We start from the raw sequence: 11599 nt of genomic DNA, 5'->3' as shown, positions 1-11599 counted from the left end.
TACAGCAGCTACGGGAAAACCGAATTTTGGCTTGCTCCTCACTCCCACAAATCTTTCCATTTAATGTACCAGATTTCCCCCAAGGCTAAAATGAGGTCTAGGTTCATGATTCTTTGTCAACCCTCATTAAATGGCCTTCCATTCATATTTCCTCCACCACTACTATATAAACCCCCCTCTCCTTCATTCCAAAAGACACGAAAAAATACCCCTCTCTTCTCTTCTCTTGAGTTCTAGTGAAGTTGAGTAGTCTTGTCATATCTTGGTCTTCCTGAGACTCAAGGTATTGAGTGAGACTCACTCTCCCTCTCCTAGTTCTTCTTTTCCTCCACCCTCAAGACCTCCATCAAGAATCTCCTCCTCCATTACATGGATCTTGCATGAAGGTATAATCCCCTTCCCTAACTGTTTGCTTATATTGTCATGATGAGAATTTAAGATTAAAGCATGATAATTCTCTTGAATATGTTTGAATGTTCTTAATTGTTCTTATGTGTTCTTCACATGTTCTTAGTTGTTCATCACATGTTCATGCATATCACTAGATTTAATCTTAAATCCACATCAAAAATATGAAAAACATGTTTGTTTAGTAATTCTTTCAAATCCTTGAATCTAGGTTATCACTATCCACACACATTCACTAGAGTTCATTTTTTAATCCAAATGTCATGCTTAATAAATTGAATTAGGGTTTATCACATGCACACACATTAAATTCAACATACAAATTGATTGACATATTGGATGATGTAATATGAATGTTGGCCACCATAGTCTAGAAGACCGGTTTCACCGGGCAAGGTGGGTGCCTAACACCTTCCTACCTTGTAACATAGCCTCCGAGCTTAGATCAAGGGTTAGTAGATCAAATACTTATTCATGTAATTTTTGATTTTTAGATTGTAACTAGGAAATAAAGCCATGTACTTTATCTTAGATTGTATCTAGGACCAAAGCCATGTAATTTTCCTATGATCAATGTAAATTCAATTTCAAATTAATAAAATGAGGAATTTTTCATTCATGGTTTTCTTATTTTTCCAATAATTAAATAAGTGGCGACTCCATTGTAAAACCCTTAATCTAAAGGGAAAAATATAACTAGGCGAACCTCCATTTTGAGAGGCAATAACACGACTCCACCCATTCACGTGGGTTTGACCCGACATCCTATAAAAACGGGCCGGGGGTGCGGTCTCTCACAGTGGCGACTCCACTGGGGATATTGAGGGCTAAACTTCAATTAGGTTATAGTGGCCAACCATGTCATTGTTTGTTTATTGCTTTTTGTATATAATATGTCTAATATGTCATTGTATTGCATTTCATGCATCATTTGCTTGAATGAAATTTATTTTATTTGTGTGCTAGCCCGGAAGCCCAGTAGTATTAGCCGTGGATTGTGGTCTTCCTGAGACTCACATACCCAGCGGTGAACCTACCACCCACCGCGACAAGGATCATCATGGTTATGCCATGGTGGTTCATAGGGACAAACTGTACCGTTCGGACCAACGCGGCGCTCCTGGCGTCACAAGTTGGGAGGTACGACGTCCTAGCTTGTGGGGACCTTTAACCTACCTTCTACCCATGTTGTAATGACCTATAGAACCTACCTTTAGGTCGGTCCATGTAAATTGCATTTCATTACGCATTTGTTTGGCCGTTGTTTGAACCATGATGACTCAAGTCCAACGCTTGAGCCCATCATGATTGTTTGAACATTGCATGTTGTGAATGAACTCAAACCCAAAAGCCTAAGATTGAACTCTACTTGAAATGGAAGCCCAATTTGTTTCTTGAATGAGTCTAAGCCCAACACTTGAGCCCATCAAAGGTGTATACTCATGATCAACATCAAAGGCCAAAAGCTCACAAGATGCATGCCTTCCAAGTGTAAGCCCAAGCCATTTCAAGCAGATACCAAGAGATCATAATCAATGTTCAAGCCTTCCAAGTGAAAGCCCAAGCCATTTCATCATAATCAAGGTTCAAGCACACCAAGCCTCAAGCATCCTAAATGGACCAAGAGGAAGCAAGTGGCCCAACTTTGCCTCACTCTACATTTGGTTTGCAACATCATGGTTAAGCTTAAAGTTTGATTGTTTATTCCATGTTTCTATGTTTCTTTGAATTCAAATTCTTCATGTAGCATTTAATGAGCTTTGTTTGTGTATATATATAATAAAAAAAAAACAATTCAAGATTTCCAAATTTCCCAAAAAAAGAGAAAAATTTCCAAATGAAAAAAGCCTTTGGACAAGGGGCATTGAGCCCTTAAGTCATTTAAAAAAAAAAATTCCTTGAACTAGGGGCATTGAACTTCCTAGTGACTTTTTTAAAAAAGACCCAATTTTTTTTTCTTTCTTTCAAGATTAAAAAGAAAAAAAAAAAAAAAGAAGTCTCCTTTTCAAAATGGTACATGAGGATCCCTTGGACAAAACATTTTTAGAATCTTGATGTTTAAAAGCTTGAGCAATCAACTTGTACCAAGGAATGATTAATTTCATTTGATCCATGTAAAGACTTTTGCTACTTGACTTAGAATATAAGAAGAAATGGTCTTAAAAGGCAATCAAAAAATCCATCCATTGAAAAATCTCGAGAATCCATGCACTTGATCCAATTTTCAAAAGTCTTTTGTTTCACATCATTAGAGCATTCATACTTTTTCTTTTAAGATGAATTTATTAAAAGAGCTTGAATCACTGTGCCTACAAGCAAGCATTACTAGGGATAGGAGGCCATCTTTGGTTAAACCAAATTATTTCCTATGACCTAGAATGTTCATCATCCATTGCTAGCCCATTTGAGCCTTTAAACACTTAGCCTCTTTTTTGCATAAACCCACTAAAATCTAAACCTAGGGTGGGAAAATTCAAAGTATGCATGCTTAAATCTCATGTTAAGGAGGAGTTGACCTTGTAGTTTTGAAACTAATTGATAAAGCGCTCCTAGAAGACATGAAAGACAAGTAGAGAATTCATTTAGTTAAAGATAAGAGATCATCAAAGTAAAAGGATTTTTCACTCAATCAAGGATAGAGAAATGAAATTCCATCAATGTGAGAGAAAACAAAATGTGCATCAAGTTTGAAGAACCTGAAATTCATCATGCCAAGAAGAGTAGAAGGTTCATCCAAAAGAAGGTTCGTCCAAAAGAAAGTTCATCAAAAAAGGAAAAGATTCATCAAGCACAGAAAGGTGCAAGTGCATTGAGGCAATAAAGAAGTCTAAAGAGTGCATCAAAATGACCAAAAATCATTAAGCTGAGAAATACAAGTAGGGCAAAAGGTCCCCAAAAGTTCATTCAATCAAGAGATGAAAGACAAAAAAAAAAAAAGGAGCCTGCTAGGCTGAAAACCCAAAAGGGCGGTCTAGGCAAAAGTTAGGGCCAAAAGGGAAAGAAAAGAAAAGAAAGCCCGTTAGGCTGAAAACCCAAAAGGGCGGCCTAGGCAAAAGCTAGGGCCAAAGAAAAGAAAAAAAAAAAGGTAAAATCCTAGCAAATTGGAAACTTGAAAATGTAATCTAAAAAGAAAAGGATTTTACAAGATAAAAGTCTAGAGGTATGATTCAAGATGAATGAGCATAAAAACAAATGTTGATACAAGTGACCAATGAAGACTAGTGAGAAGATGACAAAGAAGAAATGTGACAACTCCTCCAATACTTGATTTTTGAGTAATGCATACTTGGGGGAACATCATAGGGAATTTTGAGCCTTTTTATATCCTTCATTTCATAACCTGAACTCGGCCTACATTTCAACCCATGAGTAAAGACCTCCTTGAAGTCTTGCTAGTTGTAGGCGCATCTTAAACTCTAATAATATCTTTCTCTTGAATTAAAAAGGAAAAATGCTTAAAATTGTCAAACCCCACAGGATGATATGTCCGAAGACAAAATTTCTCAAATTCTCAAATCCTCAAAAGAACTTCCAAACCTGGAGCACTCTCCTTGTTTGCACTCAACAATGTGATTCATAAATATTATCACATTTCATTTCTTGATTGCCTTTGGAGACTTAATCTGACGATGTTCAAAAGGATGTAGGAAATTTGATTACATGAGTTTAATGATCTTGATCCTTCCTAATCAAAGAGATTTGTTTGGTTCTTAAACACATTGATTTTCCAAAATGGTTGTTCAAAGGATCACATCTTGTTCAAAAAAAAAATGGAAATTTGCTTTTTTTCAAAAAAAAAAATCAATCTTTTTCAAAATCCAGTTCTCTTGAACTACGTCTTGACCTGATCCTCTGTGACAGAGGTACATAGGCAACCTTGCAAAGGCTCGATCCCTTTCACTCAAACAACCTTGGAGAACAAAGTCAAAATAATGTGACAAAATTGTTTGGGTGCATGTTAGGCTAAACTCATTTGTTTTGCATTAAGCATGTTTAAACTTAGAGCATTGGCCTATTTATATTGTATGCAAGTTTTCATGATAATTGGTTTCTAACAAGCTAGAGAAAGAAAGCCTTTTTGTAGGAACCAATGATGACGGACCGTGATCTTCTTTCATGTTCCCCAATTGTTGCAACATCAAATGAACTCAACTTCAATTTAAGCATGGAATATGCCTCAAACTAGGGGCATTGGGAATTAAGCAAGGACTTATCCAGTAATCTGCATCAACTCCCAACCAAAGTTGTTCTCATTCAAAGGATAGGTTTTTCAAAAAACATCATCATGAATAAATCTTCATCACTTTTACTCCATCTTCATCTTCTTCACTTTTTGATAATGAACAAATCTTCATATTTCAAAAAAAAAAAAGACAAGACAAAAGACAAAATTTTCAAACAAAAAAAAAAATCAATTCTTTCTAATTCTTTCAAAAAAAAAGAAGAAGGAAATTTTCAAAAAGGGCCTTGGGACTAGGGGCATTGGGCTCGTACTTCTTAGGTCGCTTTCAAAAAGAAAAAAAAAATCATCAATCAAAATTTTCAATTCCTTGAAAAAATTTAAGATTTCCAAATTTTTCGAAAAAAAAAAAAAAACAATCGTCAATCAAAATTTTCAATTCCTTCAAGAAAATTCAAGTTTTCCAAATTCAAAAAAAAAAAAAAATCTTTATTAAATTCTTCTCCAGGAACAGAAAGTTATGATCTTCTTCCACATTTTCCAGTGGTGCAACATCAAGTCAACTGTCCACCCTCAGCATTCATCGAAGCATGGAATATGTCCAAAACTAGGGGTATTCGCCAGGTATGCCAACTTCTTTTCAATGAAAAACTCCGTTACTAATTGAAAACGTTTATTTTACAAGTATTAGTATAAAAGGCCACACACATCGGCATAAGCCAAGATCCAAAAATCCTAGGTCTCTGAAAACATGAGTCAGGATCCGAAACCTTTGGTCCTCTGAAAACATGAGCCAAAGCCCAAAAAAAAAAAAAACCCTTGGTCCTCTGAAAACATGAGCCAAGATCCAAAAATCCTAGGCCTCTGAAAACATGAGCCAAGATCCAGAACCTTTGGTCCTATGAAAACATGAGCCAAAGCCCAAAAAACCCTTGGTCCTCTGAAAACATGAGCCAAGATCCAAAAATCCTAGGTCTCTAAAAACATGAGCCAAGATCCAGAACCTTTGGTCCTCTAAAAGCATGAGCCAAAGCCCGAAAAACCCTTGGTCCTCTGAAAACATGAGCCAAGATCCAAAAATCCTAGGCCTCTGAAAACATGAGCTAGGATCCAAAACCTTTGGTCCTCTGAAAACATGAGCCAAAGCCTAAAAAACCCTTGGTCCTCTGAAAACATGAGCCAAGATCCAAAAATCCTAAGCCTCTGAAAACATGAGCCAGGATCCAGAACCTTTGGTCCTCTGAAAGCATGAGCCAAAGCCCAAAAAACCCTTGGTCCTCTGAAAACATGAGCCAAGATCCAAAAATCCTAGGTCTTTGAAAACATGAGCCAGGATCCAGAACCTTTGGTCCTTTGAAAACATGAGCCAAAGCCCAAAAAACCCTTGGTCCTCTGAAAACATGAGCCAAGATCCAAAAATCCTAAGCCTCTGAAAACATGAGCCAGGATCCAGAACCTTTGGTCCTCTAAAAGCATGAGCCAAAACCCAAAAAACCCTTGGTCCTCTGAAAACATGAGCCAAGATCCAAAAATCCTAGGCCTCTGAAAACATGAGTCAGGATCCAGAACCTTTGGTCCTCTGAAAACATGAGCCAAAGCCCAAAAACCCTTGGTCCTCTGAAAACATGAGCCAAGATCCAAAAATCCCAGGTCTCTGAAAACATGAACCAGGATCTGGAACCTTTGGTCCTCTGAAAGCATGAGCCAAAACTCAAAAACCCTTGGTCCTCTGAAAACATGAGACAAGATCCAAAAATCCTAGGCCTCTGAAAACATGAGCCAGGATCCAGAACCTTTGGTCCTCTGAAAGCATGAGCCAAAGCCCAAATCCGTCGTCCTCCAGGTAAGAATATCTTGTACTCATACCAAAAAAAAAAAAAAAATCTACATGCATGAACTACGTTTAGACCTGATCCTCCCACTAAGAGGTACGTAGGCAATCTCCCTCGAGATTCAATCCACATTTTGATCCAGAACATGACCGTCTACATTTTTATTTACATGCATCATACATTCACCATAGTTAAATACTAATTGCAAAGTTAGGTGTCTCTTTATACATTGGCATTCGCTTTTCAAGCTCTTCCAATGAGGGGCATTCTGTTGACATCCTATTTTGTAATCCGTATTTAACCTCACATGAAGGGTAAAAGGGTAATTTCACATTGGAAATATGCATTTTGATTCTGGTCATTAGATCCTTAATCTCATTTCACCAAAATGATCTTGATGTTGTAACGATCAAATCGACTGGTCATGAGCCCTAATCGGACCATTAGATTTAAAGTTATCATCAAATCAAATTTTAATGGCTGAGATACACTATTACAAATTGAGTGTGACTATATGTGATTATGAACAATTGATTTCAATTGGTTATAAATATAATCAATTTGAGATCGATGATGTATCATAATTTGATTGGTTAGGACTACATTTTATGGTAGAGTTGCATACACCTAATTAACTAGATAGTTAAACATTAATTATTCAATGAGTAATTTGTACAATTATCTTTTAATCAGAGTAAATTTAGAGTCAATTAAGTCTAAAATGGGAGTGATTGGAGCCATTTAATGTTAATTGGGAGCTAATTTGGGGACCTATTAATGTTAATTATGCTGAAACCATTTTCTAACAAATGACCTCTGTTTACCATTTCATTGATATCTCTACGAATATTTGAATCTATGAATGAGGTTATTTTTCCCAGAAACTAGACATTCGGGGCTTCAATTTGAGCACAATAATGAGACAATTCCGATCAGAATTGAGGTAGATATGATTTTTCAAAGTTGGCTCTATAAGCTGTTACAACAGTTACGGAAAAACCGAATTTTGGCTTGCTCCTCACTCCCATAAATCTTTCCATTTAATGCACCAAATTTCCCCCAAGGCTAAAATGAGGTCTAAGTTCATGATTCTTTTTCAACCCTCATTAAATAAACTTCCATTCATATTTCCTCCACCACTACTATATAAATCCCCCTCTCCTTCATTCCAAGAAACAAAAAATCCCCCTCTCTTCTCTTCTCTTGAGTTCTAGTGAAGTTGAGTAGTCTTGTCATATCTTGGTCTTCCTGAGACTCAAGGTATTGAGTGAGACTCGCTCTCGCTCTCCTAGTTCTTCTTTTCCTCCACCCCTAGAACCTCCATCAAGAATCTCCTCCTCCATTACATGGATCTTGCATGAAGGTATAATCCCCTTCCCTAACTGTTTGCTTATATTGCCATGATGAGAATTTAAGATTAAAGCATGATAATTCTCTTGAATATGTTTGAATGTTCTTATGTGTTCTTCACATGTTCTTAGTTGTTCATCATATGTTCATACATATCACTAGATTTAATCTTAAATCCACATCAAAAATATGAAAAACATGTTTGTTTAATAATTCTTTCAAATTCTTGAATCTAGGTTATCACTATCCACACACATTCACTAGAGTTCATTTTTTAATCCAAACGTCATGCTTAATAAATTGAATTAGGGTTTATCACATGCACACACATTAAATTCAACATAAAAATTGATTGACATATTGGATGATATGATATGAATGTTGGCCATCATAGTCTAGAAGACCGGTTTCACCGGGCAAGGTGGGTGCCTAACACCTTCTCATCTTGTAACACAGCCTCCGAGCTTAGATCAAGGGTTAGTAGATCAAATACTTATCCATGTAATTTTTTATTTTTAGATTGTAACTAGGAAATAAAGCCATGTACTTTATCTTAGATTGTATCTAGGACCAAAACCATGTAATTTTCCTATGATCAATGTAAATTTAATTTCAAATTAATAAAATGAGGAATTTTTCATTCATGGTTTTCTTATTTTTCCAATAATTAAATAAGTGGCGACTCCATTGTAAAACCCTTAATCTAAAGGGAAAAATATAACTAGTCGAATCTCCATTTTGAGAGACAATAACACGACTCCACCCATTCACGTGGGTTTGGCCCAACACATCGTAAAACGGGTCGGGGGCGCGGTCTCTCACAGAAGTATGATACCAAAATTTAGATATGATAACACAACATTGGTTACATCAGCACCCACTATATGCCAAAACTTTTGAAAAAAGAAAGCAGTCATACCATTAGGGCCTGGAGCTTTTGAAGGATGAATTTGAAATAAGGTGAATCGAACCTCTTCTGGATGAAAATCTCTCATGAGCCAATCATTCATCTCCTCCATAACTACTCTAGGAATATGGGCCACCACTTCTTCAATAGCATTCGGATTTGAAGATTGGAAAAGAGTTGAGAAATGTTGAATTATCACCCTTTCTATGTTGCTTTGTTGCTCTATCACCGTACCATCCATTTCCTTTAGCGAGACAATTCAGTTTTTTTTCCTCCTTGCAAATGCTTTCGCATGAAAAAATTTTGTATTACGATCACCTTCATGCAACCAACTGATACGGGATCTTTGTTTCCAATAAATTTCTTCTTTCTCAATTAAAATACTAATTTCATGCCTAAGGGCTTCACATTCAGCCCACGATGCATCCTTGTTGTTTTCCTCAAGCACTTGCAACCTATTTCACTTTTCCTCAATTTTTTTGCCTAAGGAACTCAATGAATTTTTACTCCAGGCTAACAACCTCTTCTTGCATTCTTTTATTTTATTACACACTTGGAACATAAGACTTCCATTGAAGGAAATAGACCAAGCATTTGTAATTGCATCCTCACAACCTTCATCTTTCACCCATGCTTCCTCAAACCGAAATCGTTTTTTATACATCCCAATTTGAGACTACGATTGCCTTCTTAGTCGCACCCCAATGGCCATGTGATCAGAATCTGAAAAGCTTAAATGATGAACATCAAAGTGAGGAAAAAGATCGTAACATTCTTGATTAGCTACCCCACGATCGAGTCTAACATATACCCGATCCTGTTCATCTCTCTGATTGCACCATGTGAATCGAGTACCTTTAAAACCCATGTCCCTTAATCTCCAATTGTCCAGCACTTTTCAAAAATTCGCCATTTGCCACTCACTCCTTGGTTCCCCTCCTTGTTTTTCATTTGCTGAAAGTATCTCATTGAAATCGCCTATGCAAATCCATGGCAATGTGACTTGTTGATGAAGTAGGCGCATCAAATTCCATGTCTCAATACGCTTCAATTTTTTAGGGTGCCCATAGATACCTGTCAATCTCCATGAAACCCCATCCTTCTCTGTCACAATAACATCAATATGGCTTTTTAACAAGGTCCTCAAGTTCACATCCCATTCTAAGTCCCAAAACAGAGCCAAGCCTCCACTCATTCCAATTCTATCTACACACACTACATTATCTATTTTTAATTCATTCTTCACTTCTTCTATACCTTTCTTTTTAAGTTTAGTTTCCATCAGAAATACAATACAGGGACGTTGAACTTTAATGAGCCAAGACAGTTCTCCAACAGCACTTTTGTCCCCAAGTCCACGACAATTAAGACTTAATATACTCATAATTCAGCTTCACTTCAAAGGCTCAATAATCCAACACAAAAACGCCTAAAATAGAGACCCTTTAAGAGACTGATTTACCTATAGCCAAGATGAGGTGCTATTGAAATGATATAGAAGCTCCCACTTTTGCAAAGAGCTCACCCAAGAAATGGGTTGGTCCACGAAGCAAAAGGCTCACCCAACAGTAGACAAATCTTCAGAGATCTTGAGATCGGTGCCCAGAGACAAATCTTCAGATCGGTGCCTAGAGACCCTGAGGCGATGACCTCTATCAACAACGAAAATCCACAAAATGGGCATGGGAAACCCACATAGAGAAAGCCCCCACACTGGGCAAGGCAACCAAGAAGAGCTCGTGCGAACGCTAGCAGAAAACCGAAACGTGCATCGAGAGAGGGAGCTAGAACCCAATCCAGAGAGAAGGAGAGACAGAAGTCTATAGAAAGAGCTGGAACCCAACGGTCTAGAGAAAAACCTAAATTGAGATTAAATATAAGCAGTCGTGGTGTAAAAGGCTACTTTTATACCCTATGACACATCAAATTTTTACCCTTTAAAATCCAACTAAGCTGAAAGATAAAACCCAATCTCACAATGCAAAGCCGTCGGAGATGGTGCCAACGACATAGCCAAAGTCTGACAGGTGCCACTAGATAGCATCAACGAGAATAACGAATTTTCACCTAAAATGTGTTACAAAGACTCTTTGTGCAATTCTGTTCATAATACTGTATGTTGTAGCATCAAACACAAAGAAGTCCAAATTTTGAAACAATAAAATGCGTTAGGGTCATATTTTCTATGTTTTGGTTTATCTTTTGACAAAACGCACTTCAATTATAATCGGGTAGATCTAAGTTGGGTTTAAAGTATCAAAAAGTGTGTTGCTCAAAAATACAAAGTGGTATCATTAAAGACATGAAAGATTGACCCAAGAAACAAATGAAGAAAAGTAGTTTCAATAATTCTCGACACTAGGCTCGATACTAACATCTATCAAGAATTAATGGTGAAGCTTAATACAAAGACATAGAGATTCAATTAGAGAACTCAAACACTATGTGAGAAGCTACTGCGTTTATGCACCTTAGGGTTTTGTAACCAAGTACTTCCAAATATTCAATGTGCTTTGAAGTGAAGAACTTTGCAGCCAATAACAATCATTCAATTGCTTGGAGTTATTCACGTACTGAGATCTGTGCATGCAAAGAAGCCTTCTACAACAGCAAGTCCAATTAGGGATTAGTGTAAAGGTTCAACTATAGGTTGGTATTTTGTGATAGTCCAAGGTAGTGGTAAGATTCCTTATACTTGTAACCACTTGTTCTTAATTAGTGGATTCTTGGGAGTGGTGACTTGAAATTCACCTGGTAAAGTTTTTGCCTTACAAGAGGTTTTTTCCATTCGTCAACAAATCACCGTGTCATTAATTTCCGTTGCATGTTATTTTATTTGGTGATTTGTTGGTGCCTCCACAAATTGCAGATAATTTGACATAATTAATCAATTTAGGTAATTGAATTAATTAACTGGGGTCA

This window comes from Quercus lobata, chromosome 2 (assembly GCF_001633185.2).
Source record: "Quercus lobata isolate SW786 chromosome 2, ValleyOak3.0 Primary Assembly, whole genome shotgun sequence".
NCBI classification, from domain to species: Eukaryota; Viridiplantae; Streptophyta; class Magnoliopsida; order Fagales; family Fagaceae; genus Quercus; species Quercus lobata.
The sequence above is the reverse complement of the archived record's forward strand: the minus strand, read 5'-3'. Positions refer to the sequence as shown.